The sequence below is a fragment of the Equus caballus genome, chromosome 27 (assembly GCF_041296265.1).
Source record: "Equus caballus isolate H_3958 breed thoroughbred chromosome 27, TB-T2T, whole genome shotgun sequence".
Taxonomy (NCBI): Eukaryota; Metazoa; Chordata; class Mammalia; order Perissodactyla; family Equidae; genus Equus; species Equus caballus.
The window spans coordinates 13,236,912-13,250,932 of record NC_091710.1 but is presented as its reverse complement, the minus strand read 5'-3'; positions in this window follow the sequence as shown (position 1 = coordinate 13,250,932).

Genomic DNA, 14,021 nt, shown 5'->3' with positions numbered 1-14,021 from the left:
TCTGAGAGGTGGTTCCGGCATGCCCGGCAGGTGATTCCGGAGTGTTCGCCAAGTGGTTCTGGCGTAGCCGGCAGGTGATTTTGCATGTCCGGCGGTGGTTCCGGCGGGTCGAGCCGATGGTTCCGGCGTGTATGGCAAGTGGTTCCGTTCTGTCCGATAGGTCGTTCCGGCATGTCCGGCATGTGCTTCTGGAACGTGTGAGAGGTGGTTCTGGCATGCCAGGCAGGTGATTCTGGAGTGTCGGGTAAGTGGTTCTGGTGTAGCCGAAAGTTCATTTTGGCGTGTCCAGCACGTGGGTCGTGCGAGTCGAGCAGGTGGTTCCGGAGTGCTCGGCAGGTGGTTCCAGTCTGTCCAGGACGTGGTTCCAGCGTGTCCGGCTCGTGGTTCCGTTACATCTGAGAGGTGGTTCCTGCATGCCCGGCATTTGATTCCGGACTGTCCGCCAGATGGTTCTCGCATAGCCAGCTGTTGATTTTGGCCTGTCTGGCAGGTGCTTCCGGTGAGTCGAACAGGTGGCTCCGGCGTGCTCGGCAGGTGGTTCAGGCGGGTCTGGCAGGTGGTCTCCGTCTATTCGGGGTGTGGTTCCGGCATCACACGCACAGCTTCTGGCACGTCTGAGATGTAGTTCTGGCCGGCCCGACAGGTGTTTCCGCAGTGTAGCCAAGTGGTTCTGGCGTAGTTGGCAGGTGATTTTGACATGACCGGCAGGTGGTTCCAGCAAGCCTGGCAGGTGATGGGGAAGTGTTCACCAACTGGTTGTGGCGAAGCTGGCAGGTGATTTTTGCATGACTGGCAGGTGGTTCTGGCGAGCCGAGCTGGTGGTTCCGGCATGCTCGGCAGGTGCTTCTGGTGTCATTGGCACGTGGTTCTGGCATGCGTGAGAGGCTGTGCCGGCATGCCCCTCACGTGATTCCGGCTTGTCCCCGAAGTGGTGCTGGTGTAGCGGGCAGGTGATTTTGGCATGTCCGGCAGGTGGTTCAGGCGAGTTGAGCAGGTGGTTGCGACGTGCTCGGCAGGTGCTTCCGGCGTCTCCGGCACGTGTTTCTGGCACAACTGACTGGTGGTTCCGGCATGCCCAAAAGTTGATTCCGGTCTGTCCGGTAGGTGGTTCCGGCGTGCACGGCACGTGGTTCTGGTACGTCTCAGAGGTGGTTGCGTATGCCCAACAGGTGATTCCGGACTGTCCGCCACGTGCTTCTGGCACGTCTGAGAGGCGGTTCCAACATGCCTGGCAGGTCATTTCGGAGAGTCGTCCAAGTGGTTCTGGCGTAGCCCGCAGGTGATTTTGGCGTGTCCTGCAGGTGGTTCCGCTGTGCTCGGCAGGTGGTTCAGGCATGGCCGTCACGTGGTTCCAGGCTGTCCAGGACGTGTTTCCAGCTTCTCCGGCAGGTGGTTCTGGTACGTCTGAGAGGTGGTTCCGCCATGGCTGGCAGGTGATCCCGGACTGTCCCAAAGGTGGTTCTGGCATAGCCAGCAGTTGATATTGGCCTGTCCGGCAGGTGGTTCCAGCGAGTCGAACAGGTGGCTCTGGCGAGCTCGGCAGGTGGTTCCGGTCTGTCCGGTAGGTGATTCTGGCGTGTCCGGCACGTGCTTCCGGCACGTCTGAGAGGTGGTTCCGGCATGCGCGACAGGTGATTTCGGAGTGTCCGCCAGGTGGTTCTGGCGTACCCGGCAGGTGATTTTGGCGTGTCCGGCAGGTGTTCCTGGCGAGTCGAGCAGGTGCCTCCGGCATGCTCGGCAGGTGCTTCCGGCGTCTCCGGCACTTGGTTCTGGTGTGTCTGAGAGCTGGTTCCGGCATGTCCGGCAGATGATTCCGGAGTGTCCGCCAAGTGGTTCTGGCATACCCACCAGGTGATTTTGGCGTGTCAGGGAGGTGGTACCTGTGAGTCGAGCAGGTGGTTCCGGCGTGCTCAGCAGGTGGTTCAGGCGGTTCTGGCAGGTGGTATCCGTCTGTTCGGGGTGTGGTTCCAGCATCTCATGAACGCGTTTCTGGCACGTCTGAGATGTGGTTCCAGCCGGCCCGACAGGTGTTTCCGCAGTGTCCGCCAAGCGGTTCTGGCGTAGTTGGCAGGTGATTTTGGCATGACTGGCAGGTGATTCCAGCAAGCCTGGCAGGTGATTCCAAAGTGTTCACCAACTGGTTGTGGCGTAGCCGGCAGGTGATTTTTGCGTGATCGGCAGGTGGTTCTGGCGAGTCGAGCAGGTGGTTCCGGCGTGCTCGGCTGGTGCTTCCGGGGTCATTGGCACGGGGTTCTGGCATGTCTGAGAGGTGGTTCCTGCATGCCCGGCAGGTGATTCCGGAGTGTTCGCCAAGTGGTTCTGGCATAGTCGGCAGGTGATTTCGGCATGTCCGGCAGGTGGTTCAGGCGAGTTGAGCAGGTGGTTCCAACGTGCTTGGCAGGTGCTTCCGGCGTCTCCGGCACGTGTTTCTGGCACATCTGACAGGTGGTTCCGGCATGCCCGAAAGGTGATTCCGGTCTGTCCGGTAGGTGGTTCCAGCCTGCACGGCATGTGGTTCTGGTACGTCTCAAGGTGGTTGCGCATGCCCAACAGGTGATGCCGGACTGTCCGCCACATGGTTCTGGCAGGTCTGAGAGGTGGTTCCGGCATGCCCGGCAGGTCATCCCAGAGAGTCCTCCAAGTGGTTCTGGCATAACACGCAGGTGATTTTGGCGTGTCTGGCAGGTTGTTCCGTTGTGCTTGGCAGGTGGTTCAGGCTTGGCCGGCAGGTGGTTCCAGACTGTCCAGGACGTGTTTCCAGCTTCTCTGGCAGGTGGTTCTGGTACGTCTGAGAGGTGGTTCCGCCATGGCTGGCAGGTGATTCCGGACCGTCCCCCAGGTGGTTCTGGCATAGCCAGCAGTTGATATTGGCCTGTCCGGCAGGTGGTTCCATCGAGTCGAACAGGTGGCTCCGGCGTGCTCGGCAGGTGGTTCCGGTCTGTCCAGTAGGTGATTCCGGCGTGTCCGGCACGTGCTTCCGGCACGTCTGAGAGGTGGTTCCGGCATGCGCGACAGGTGATTTCGGAGTGTCCGCCAGGTGGTTCTGGCGTAGCCGGCAGGTGATTTTGGCGTGTCCGGCAGGTGTTTCTGGCGAGTCGATCAGGTGGCTCCGGCATGCTCGGCAGGTGCTTCCGGCGTCTGCGGCACGTGGTTCTGGTGTGTCTGAGAGCTGGTTCCGGCATGTCCGGCAGATGATTCTGGAGTGTCCGCCAAGTGGCTCTGGCATACCCGGCTGATGATTTGGGCATGTCAGGTAGGTGGTTCCGGCGAGTCGAGCAGGTGGCTCCGGCGTGCTCGGCAGGTTGTTCAGACGGGTCTGGCAGGTGTTTTCCGTCTGTTCGGGATGTGGTTCCAGCATCTCATGCACATGGTTCTGGCACGTCTGAGATGTGGTTCCGGCCGGCCCGACAGGTGTTTCCACAGTGTCCGCCAAGTGGTACTGGCGTAGTTGGCAGGTGATTTTGGCATGACCGGCAGGTGGTTCCAGCAAGCCCGGCAGGTGATTCCGAAGTTTTCCCCAACTGGTTGTGGCGTAGCCGGCAGGTGATTTTTGCGTGTCCGGCAGGTGGTTCTGGCGAGTCGAGCAGGTGGTTCCGGCGTGCTCGGCAGGTGCTTCCGGGGTCATTGGCACGTGGTTCTGGCATATCTGAGAGGTGGTTCCGGCATGCTTGGCAGGTGATTCCGGAGTGTTCGCCAAGTGTTTCCGGCGTAGCCGGCGGGTGATTTTGCATGTCCAGCGGTCGTTCCGGCGGGTCGAGCCAGTGGTTCCTGCGTGTCCGGCAGGTGGTTCCGGTCTGTCTGGCAGGTGGTTCTGTGGCGTCCGGCACGAGGTTCAGTCTGAGAGGCTGTGCCGGCATGCCCCTCACGTGATTCCGGCTTGTCCCCGAAGTGGTGCTGGTGTAGCGGGCAGGTGATTTTGGCGTGTCCGGCAGGTGGTTCAGGCGAGTTGAGCAGGTGGTTGCGACGTGCTCGGCAGGTGCTTCCGGCGTCTCCGGCACGTGTTTCTGGCACATCTGACTGGTGGTTCCGGCATGCCCAAAAGTTGATTCCGGTCTGTCCGGTAGGTGGTTCCGGCGTGCACGGCACGTGGTTCTGGTACGTCTCAGAGGTGGTTGCGTATGCCCAACAGGTGATTCCGGACTGTCCGCCACGTGCTTCTGACACGTCTGAGAGGCGGTTCCAACATGCCTGGCAGGTCATTTCGGAGAGTCGTCCAAGTGGTTCTGGCGTAGCCCGCAGGTGATTTTGGCGTGTCCTGCAGGTGGTTCCGCCGTGCTCGGCAGGTGGTTCAGGCATGGCCGTCACGTGGTTCCAGGCTGTCCAGGACGTGTTTCCAGCTTCTCCGGCAGGTGGTTCTGGTACGTCTGAGAGGTGGTTCCGCCATGGCTGGCAGGTGATCCCGGACTGTCCCCCAGGTGGTTCTGGCATAGCCAGCAGTTGATATTGGCCTGTCCGGCAGGTGGTTCCAGCGAGTCGAACAGGTGGCTCCGGCGTTCTTGGCAGGTGGTTCCGGTCTGTCCGGTAGGTTTTTCCGGCGTGTCTGGCACGTGCTTCCGGCACGTCTGAGAGGTGGTTCCGGCATGCGCGGCAGGTGATTCCGGAGTGTCCGCCAGGTGGTTCTGGCGTACCCGGCAGGTGATATTGGCGTGTCTGGCAGGTTGTTCCGTTGTGCTTGGCAGGTGGTTCAGGCTTGGCCGGCAGGTGGTTCCAGACTGTCCAGGACGTGTTTCCAGCTTCTCCGGCAGGTGGTTCTGGTACGTCTGAGAGGTGGTTCCGCCATGGCTGGCAGGTGATTCCGGACCGTCCCCCAGGTGGTTCTGGCATAGCCAGCAGTTGATATTGGCCTGTCCGGCAGGTGGTTCCAGCGAGTCGAACAGGTGGCACCGGCGTGCTCGGCAGGTGGTTCCGGTCTGTCCGGAAGGTGATTCCGGCGTGTCCGGCACGTGCTTCCGGCACGTCTGAGAGGTGGTTCCGGCATGCGCGACAGGTGATTTCGGAGTGTCCGCCAGGTGGTTCTGGCGTACCCGGCAGGTGATTTTGGCGTGTCCGGCAGGTGTTCCTGGCGAGTCGAGCAGGTGCCTCCGGCATGCTCGGCAGGTGCTTCCGGCGTCTCCGGCACTTGGTTCTGGTGTGTCTGAGAGCTGGTTCCGGCATGTCCGGCAGATGATTCCGGAGTGTCCGCCAAGTGGTTCTGGCATACCCACCAGGTGATTTTGGCGTGTCAGGGAGGTGGTACCTGTGAGTCGAGCAGGTGGTTCCGGCGTGCTCAGCAGGTGGTTCAGGCGGTTCTGGCAGGTGGTATCCGTCTGTTCGGGGTGTGGTTCCAGCATCTCATGAACGCGTTTCTGGCACGTCTGAGATGTGGTTCCAGCCGGCCCGACAGGTGTTTCCGCAGTGTCCGCCAAGCGGTTCTGGCGTAGTTGGCAGGTGATTTTGGCATGACTGGCAGGTGATTCCAGCAAGCCTGGCAGGTGATTCCAAAGTGTTCACCAACTGGTTGTGGCGTAGCCGGCAGGTGATTTTTGCGTGATCGGCAGGTGGTTCTGGCGAGTCGAGCAGGTGGTTCCGGCGTGCTCGGCTGGTGCTTCCGGGGTCATTGGCACGGGGTTCTGGCATGTCTGAGAGGTGGTTCCTGCATGCCCGGCAGGTGATTCCGGAGTGTTCGCCAAGTGGTTCTGGCATAGTCGGCAGGTGATTTCGGCATGTCCGGCAGGTGGTTCAGGCGAGTTGAGCAGGTGGTTCCAACGTGCTTGGCAGGTGCTTCCGGCGTCTCCGGCACGTGTTTCTGGCACATCTGACAGGTGGTTCCGGCATGCCCGAAAGGTGATTCCGGTCTGTCCGGTAGGTGGTTCCAGCCTGCACGGCATGTGGTTCTGGTACGTCTCAAGGTGGTTGCGCATGCCCAACAGGTGATGCCGGACTGTCCGCCACATGGTTCTGGCAGGTCTGAGAGGTGGTTCCGGCATGCCCGGCAGGTCATCCCAGAGAGTCCTCCAAGTGGTTCTGGCATAACACGCAGGTGATTTTGGCGTGTCTGGCAGGTTGTTCCGTTGTGCTTGGCAGATGGTTCAGGCTTGGCCGGCAGGTGGTTCCAGACTGTCCAGGACGTGTTTCCAGCTTCTCCGGCAGGTGGTTCTGGTACGTCTGAGAGGTGGTTCCGCCATGGCTGGCAGGTGATTCCGGACCGTCCCCCAGGTGGTTCTGGCATAGCCAGCAGTTGATATTGGCCTGTCCGGCAGGTGGTTCCAGCGAGTCGAACAGGTGGCTCCGGCGTGCTCGGCAGGTGGTTCCGGTCTGTCCGGTAGGTGATTCCGGCATGTCCGGCACGTGCTTCCGGCACGTCTGAGAGGTGGTTCCGGCATGCGCGACAGGTGATTTCGGAGTGTCCGCCAGGTGGTTCTGGCGTAGCCGGCAGTTGATTTTGGCGTGTCCGGCATGTGTTTCTGGCGAGTCAAGCAGGTGGCTCCGGCATGCTCGGCAGGTGCTTCCGGCGTCTGCGGCACGTGGTTCTGGTGTGTCTGAGAGCTGGTTCCGGCATGTGCGGCAGATGATTCTGGAGTGTCCGCCAAGTGGCTCTGGCATACCCGGCTGGTGATGTGGGCATGTCAGGTAGGTGGTTCCGGCGAGTCGAGCAGGTGGCTCCGGCGTGCTCGGCAGGTTGTTCAGACGGGTCTGGCAGGTGTTTTCCGTCTGTTCGGGGTGTGGTTCCAGCATCTCATGCTCATGCTTCTGGCACGTCTGAGATGTGGTTCCGGCCGGCCCGACAGGTGTTTCCACAGTGTCCGCCAAGTGGTACTGGCGTAGCTGGCAGGTGATTTTGGCATGACCGGCAGGTGGTTCCAGCAAGCCCGGCAGGTGATTCCGAAGTGTTCCCCAACTGGTTGTGGCGTAGCCGGCAGGTGATTTTTGCGTGTTCGGCAGTTGGTTCTGGCGAGTCGAGCAGGTGGTTCCGGCGTGCTGGGCAGGTGCTTCCGGGGTCATTGGCACGTGGTTCTGGCATATCTGAGAGGTGGTTCCGGCATGCCCGGCAGGTGATTCCGGAGTGTTCGCCAAGTGTTTCCGGCGTAGCCGGCAGGTGCTTTTGCATGTCCAGCGGTCGTTCCGGCGGGTCGAGCCGGTGGTTCCGGCGTGTCCGGCAGGTGGTTCCGGTCTGTCCGGCAGGTGGGTCTGTGGTGTCCGGCACGAGGTTCAGTCTGAGAGGCTGTGCCGGCATGCCCCTCACGTGATTCCGGCTTGTCCCCGAAGTGGTGCTGGTGTAGCGGGCAGGTGATTTTGGCGTGTCCGGCAGGTGGTTCAGGCGAGTTGAGCAGGTGGTTGCGACGTGCTCGGCAGGTGCTTCCGGCGTCTCCGGCACGTGTTTCTGGCACATCTGACTGGTGGTTCCGGCATGCCCAAAAGTTGATTCCGGTCTGTCCGGTAGGTGGTTCCGGCGTGCACGGCACGTGGTTCTGGTACGTCTCAGAGATGGTTGCGTATGCCCAACAGGTGATTCCGGACTGTCCGCCACGTGCTTCTGGCACGTCTGAGAGGTGGTTCCAACATGCCCGGCAGGTCATTTCGGAGAGTCGTCCAAGTGGTTCTGGCGTAGCCCGCAGGTGATTTTGGCGTGTCCGGCAGGTGGTTCCGCCGTGCTCGGCAGGTGGTTCAGGCATGGCCGTCACGTGGTTCCAGTCTGTCCAGGACGTGTTTCCAGCTTCTCCGGCAGGTGGTTCTGGTACGTCTGAGAGGTGGTTCCGCCATGGCTGGCAGGTGATTCCGGACCGTCCCCCAGGTGGTTCTGGCATAGCCAGCAGTTGATATTGGCCTGTCCGGCAGGTGGTTCCAGCGAGTCGAACAGGTGGCTCCGGCGTTCTTGGCAGGTGGTTCCGGTCTGTCCGGTAGGTGTTTCCGGCGTGTCTGGCACGTGCTTCCGGCACGTCTGAGAGGTGGTTCCGTCATGCGCGACAGGTGATTCCGGAGTGTCCGCCAGGTGGTTCTGGCGTACCCGGCAGGTGATTTTGGCGTGTCCGGCAGGTGTTTCTGGCGAGTCGAGCAGGTGGCTCCGGCATGCTCGGCAGGTGCTTCCGGCGTCTCCGGCACTTGGTTCTGGTGTGTCTGAGAGCTGGTTCCGGCATGTCCGGAAGATGATTCTGGAGTGTCCGCCAAGTGGTTCTGGCATACCCAGCAGGTGATTTTGGCGTGTCAGTGAGGTGGTACCGGTGAGTCGAGCAGGTGGTTCCGGCGTGCTCAGCAGGTGGTTCAGGCGGTTCTGGCAGGTGGTATCCGTCTGTTCGGGGTGTGGTTCCAGCATCTCATGAACACGTTTCTGGCACGTCTGAGATGTGGTTCCAGCCGGCCCAACAGGTGTTTCCGCAGTGTCCGCCAAGCGGTTCTGGCGTAGTTGGCAGGTGATTTTGGCATGACTGGCAGGTGGTCCCAGCAAGCCTGGCAGGTGATTCCAAAGTGTTCACCAACTGGTTGTGGCGTAGCCGGCAGGTGATTTTTGCGTGTCCGGCAGGTGGTTTTGGCGAGTCGAGCAGGTGGTTCCGGCGTGCTCGGCTGGTGCTTCCGGGGTCATTGGCACGGGGTTCTGGCATGTCTGAGAGGTGGTACCTGCATGCCCGGCAAGTGATTCTGGAGTGTTCGCCAAGTGGTTCTGGCATAGTCGGCAGGTGATTTTGGCATGTCCGGCAGGTGGTTCAGGCGAGTTGAGCAGGTGGTTCCAACGTGCTTGGCAGGTGCTTCCGGCGTCTCTGGCACGTGTTTCTGGCACATCTGACAGGTGGTTCCGGCATGCCCGAAAGGTGATTCCGGTCTGTCCGGTAGGTGGTTCCAGCCTGAACGGCATGTGGTTCTGGTACGTCTCAGAGGTGGTTGCGCATGCCCAACAGGTGATTCCGGACTGTCCGCCACTTGGTTCTGGCACGTCTGAGAGGTGGTTCCAGCATGCCCGGCAGGTCATCCCGGAGAGTCCTCCAAGTGGTTGTGGAGTAGCCCGCAGGTGATTTTGGCGTGTCCGGAAGGTGGTTCCGTCGTGCTCGGCAGGTGGTTCAGGCGTGGCCGGCAGGTGGTTCCAGTCTGTCCAGTACGTGTTTCCAGATTGTCCGGCACGTGGTTCTGGTACGTCTGAGAGGTGGTTCCGCCATGGCTGGCAGGTGATTCCGGACTGTCCCCCAGGTGGTTCTCGCACAGCCAGCTGTTGATTTTGGCCTGTCTGGCAGGTGGTTCCGGCAAGGGGAGCAGGTGGCTCTGGTGTGCTCGGCAGGTGGTTCCGGCATGTCAGGCAGGTGGTTCCGGTCTGTCCCGTAGGTCGTTCCGGCATGTCCGGAACGTGCTTCTGGCACGTCTGAGAGGTGGTTCTGGCATGCCAGGCAGGTGATTCTGGAGTGTCGGTTAAGTGGTTCTGGTGTAGCCGGCAGTTCCTTTTGGCGTGTCCGGCACGATTGTCCTGCCAGTCGAGCAGGTGGTTCCGGCGTGTCAGGCAGGTGGTTCAAGTCTGTCCGGCAGGGTGTTCTGTGGTGTCCGGCACGAGGTTCTGGCACGTCTGAGAGATTGTGACGGCATGCCCTTCACGTGATTCCGGCTTGTCTGCCAAGAGCTTCTCGTGTAGCAGGCAGGTGATTTTGGCGTGTCTGGCAGGTGTTTCTTGCGAGTCGAGCAGGTGGTTCCGGCGAGCTCGGCAGGTGGTTCCAGTCTGTCCAGGATGTGGTTCCAGCGTGTCCGGAACGTGGTTCTGTTACGTCTGAGAGGTGGTTCCTGCACGCCAGGCAGGTTATTTTGGACTGTCCGCCAGGTGTTTGTAGCATAGCCAGCTGTTGATTTTGGCCTGTCTGGCAGGTGGTTCCGGCCTATCGAGCAGGCGGCTCCGGTGTGCTTGGCAGGTGGTTCCGGGATGTCTGGCAGGTGGTTCCGGTCTGTCCGGTAGGTGTTTCCAGCGTGTCCGACACGTCCTTCTGGCATGTCTAAGAGGTGGTTCCGGCATGCCCGGCACGTTATTCCGGAGTGTCTGCCGAGTGGTTCTGGCATAGCCAGCAGGTGATTTTGGCGTGTCCAGCAGGTGGTCCTCGGGAGTGGATCAGGTGGTTCCGGCATACTCGGCAGGTGGTACCGGCGTGTCCAGAACATGGTTCTGGCAAGTCTGAGAGGTGGTTCCGGCATGCCCGACCTGTGATTCCGGAGTGTCCGCCAAGTGGTTCTGGAATACTCGGCAGGTGATTTTGGCGTGTCCGGCAGGTGTTTCTTGCGAGTCGAGCAGGTGGCTCAGGCATGCTCAGCAGGTGCTTCCGGCGTGTCCGGCATGTGGTTCTGGTGTGTCTGAGAGCTGTTTCTGGCATGTCCGGCAGATGATTTCGGAGTGTCCACAAAGTGGTTCTGGCATACCTGGCAGGTGATTTTGGCGTGTGCGGCAGGTGGTTCCGGCGAGTCGAGCAGGTGGTTCCGGCGTGCTCGGCAGGTGGTTCAGGCGGGTCTGGCAGGTGGTCTCCGTCTGTTCGGGGTGTGGTTCCGGCATCACACGCACAAGGTTCTGGCACGTCTGAGATGTAGTTCTGGCCGGCCCGACAGGTGTTTCCGCAGTGTCGACAAGTGGTTCTGGCGTAGTTGGCAGGTGATTTTGACATGACCGGCAGGTGGTTCCAGCAAGCCCGGCAGGTGATGGGGAAGTGTTCACCAACTGGTTGTGGCGAAGCCGGCAGGTGATTTTTGCATGACTGGCAGGTGGTTCTGGCGAGTCGAGCAGGTGGTTCCGGCATGCTCGGCAGGTGCTTCTGGTGTCATTGGCACGTGGTTCTGGCATGTCTGAGAGGTGGTTCCGGCATGCCCGGCAGCTGATACCGGAGTGTCTGCCGAGTGGTTGTGGCGTAGCCGGCAGGTGATTTTGGCGTGTCCGGCAGGTGGTTCCGGCAAGCGCGGCAGGTGATTCCGAAGTGTTCACCAACTGGTTGTGGCGTAGCCGGCAGGTGATTTTGGCGTGTCCGGCAGGTGGTTCCGGCAAGCGCGGCAGGTGATTCCGAAGTGTTCACCAACTGGTTGTAGCGTAGCCGGCAGGTCATTTTGGCATGTTCGGCAGGTGGTTCTGGCGAGTCGAGAAGGTGGTTCTGGCGTGTCCGGCAGGTGTTTGCAGTCTGTCCATGACGTGGTTCCGGCATGCCCTCCAGGTGATTCTGGAGTGTCCACCAAGTGGTTTTGGCATAGCCGGCATATGATTTTGGACTGTCAGGCAGGTGGTTCCGGCATGTCCAGCAGGTGTTTCCGGCGAGTTCAGCAGTTGCTTCCAGTCTCTCCGGCATGTGGTTCCGGCACCTCTGAGAGTTGGTTCCGGCATGCCCGGCAGCTGATACCGGAGTGTCTGCCGAGTGGTTGTGGCGTAGCCGGCAGGTGATTTGGGCGTGTCCGGCAGGTGGTTCTGGCGAGTCGAGCAGGTGGTTCCGGCGTGCTCGGCAGGTGCTTCCGGGGTCATTGGCACGTGGTTCTGGCATGTCTGAGAGGTGGTTCCGGCATGCCCGGCAGGTGATTCCGCAGTGTTCGCCAAGTGGTTCTGGCGTAGCCGGCAGGTGATTTTGCATGTCCGGCGGTGGTTCCGGAGGGTCGAGCCGGTGGTTCCGGCGTGTCCGGCAGGTGGTTGCGGTCTGTCCGGCAGGTGGTGCTGGGGTGTCCGCCACGTGCTTCTGGTACGTCTGAGAGGTGGTTCCAGCATGCCCGGCAGGTCATCCCGGAGAGTTCTCCAAGTGGTTCTGGTGTACCCCGCAGGTGATTTTGGCGTGTCCGGCAGGTGGTTCCATCGTGCTCGGCAGGTGGTTCAGGCGTGGCCGGCAGGTGGTTCCAGTCTGTCCAGTAAGTGTTTCCAGCTTGTCCGGCACGTGGTTCTTGTACGTCTGAGAGGTGGTTCCGCCATGGCTGGCAGGTGATTCCGGACTGTCCCCCAGGTGGTTCTGGCATAGCCAGCAGTTGATATTGGCCTGTCCGGACGGTGGATCCGGCGAGTCGAGCAGGTGGCTGTGGCGTGTTCAGCAGGTGGTTCCGGCGTGTCTTGCAGGTGGTTCCGTTCTGTCCGATAGGTCGTTCCGGCATGTCCGGCATGTGCTTCTGGAACGTGTGAGAGGTGGTTCTGGCATGCCAGGCAGGTGATTCTGGAGTGTCGGGTAAGTGGTTCTGGTGTAGCCGAAAGTTCATTTTGGCGTGTCCAGCACGTGGGTCGTGCGATTCGAGCAGGTGGTTCCGGAGTGCTCGGCAGGTGGTTCCAGTCTGTCCAGGACGTGGTTCCAGCGTGTCCGGCTCGTGGTCCCATTACATCTGAGAGGTGGTTCCTGCATGCCCGGCAGGTGATTCCGGACTGTCCGCCAGATGGTTCTCGCATAGCCAGCTGTTGATTGTGGCCTGCCTGGCAGGTGCTTCCGGTGAGTCGAACAGGTGGCTCCGGCGTGCTCGGCAGGTGGTTCAGGCGGGTCTGGCAGGTGGTCTCCGTCTGTTCGGGGTGTGGTTCCGGCATCACACGCACAAGGTTCTGGCACGTCTGAGATGTAGTTCTGGCCGGCCCGACAGGTGTTTCCGCAGTGTCGACAAGTGGTTCTGGCGTAGTTGGCAGGTGATTTTGACATGACCGGCAGGTGGTTCCAGCAAGCCCGGCAGGTGATGCGGAAGTGTTCACCAACTGGTTGTGGCGAAGCCGGCAGGTGATTTTGCATGTGTGGCAGTGGTTCCGGCGGGTCGAGCCGGTGGTTCCCGCGTGTCCGGCAGGTGGTTGCAGTGTGTCTGGCAGGTGGTTCTGAGGTGTCCGGCAGGAGGTTCTGGCACGTCTGTGAGGTTGTGCCGGCATGCCCTTCACGTGATTCCGGCTTGTGCCCCAAGTGGTTCTGGTGTAGCAGGCAGGTGATTTTGGTGTGTCCTGCAGGTGGGACCGGTGAGTCAAGCAGGTGGTTCCGGCGAGTGTTTCCTGTGGTTCCAGTCTGTCCGGGAGATGGTTCCGGCCTGTCCGGCACGTGCTTCTGGCACTTCTGAGAGGTTGTGCTGGCATGCCCGGCAGGTGATTCCGGAGTGTCCGCCAAGTGGTTCTGGCGTAGCCGGCAGGTGATTTTGGCGTGTCCGGCAGGTGGTTCTGGTACGTCTCAGAGGTGGTTCCACATGCCCAACAGGTGATTACGGAGTCTCTGCCACATGGTTCTGGCGCTTCTGAGAGGTGGTTCCAGCATGCCCGGCAGGTCATCCCAGAGAGTCCTCCGAGTGGTTGTGGAGTAGCCCGCAGGTGATTTTGGCGTGTCCGGCAGGTGGTTCCGTCGTGCTCGGCAGGTGGTTCAGGCGTGGCCGGCAGGTGGTTCCAGTGTGTCCAGTACGTGTTTCCAGATTGTCCGGCACGTGGTTCTGGTACGTCTGAGAGGTGGTTCCGCCATGGCTGGCAGGTGATTCCGGACTGTCCCCCAGGTGGTTCTCGCACAGCCAGCTGTTGATTTTGGCCTGTCTGGCAGGTGGTTCCGGCAAGGGGAGCAGGTGGCTCTGGCGTGCTCGGCAGGTGGTTCCGGCATGTCAGGCAGGTGGTTCCGGTCTGTCCCGTAGGTCGTTCCGGCATGTCCGGCACGTGCTTCTGGCACGTCTGAGAGGTGGTTCTGGCATGGCAGGCAGGTGATTCTGGAGTGTCGGTTAAGTGGTTCTGGTGTAGCCGGCAGTTCCTTTTGGCGTGTCCGGCACGATTGTCCTGCCAGTCGAGCAGGTGGTTCCGGTGAGCTCGGCAGGTGGTTCCAGTCTGTCCAGGATGTGGTTCCAGCGTGTCCGGAACGTGGTTCTGTTACGTCTGAGAGGTGGTTCCTGCATGCCAGGCAGGTGATTTTGGACTGTCCGCCAGGTGGTTCTAGCATAGCCAGCTGTTGATTTTGGCCTGTCTGGCAGGTGGTTCCGGCCTATCGAGCAGGCAGCTCCGGCGTGCTCGGCAAGTGGTTCCGGGATGTCCGGCAGTTGGTTCCGGTCTGTCCGGTAGGTGTTTCCGGCGTGTCTGACACGTCCTTCTGGCATGTCTAAGAGGTGGTTCCGGCATGCCCGGCAGGTTATTCCGG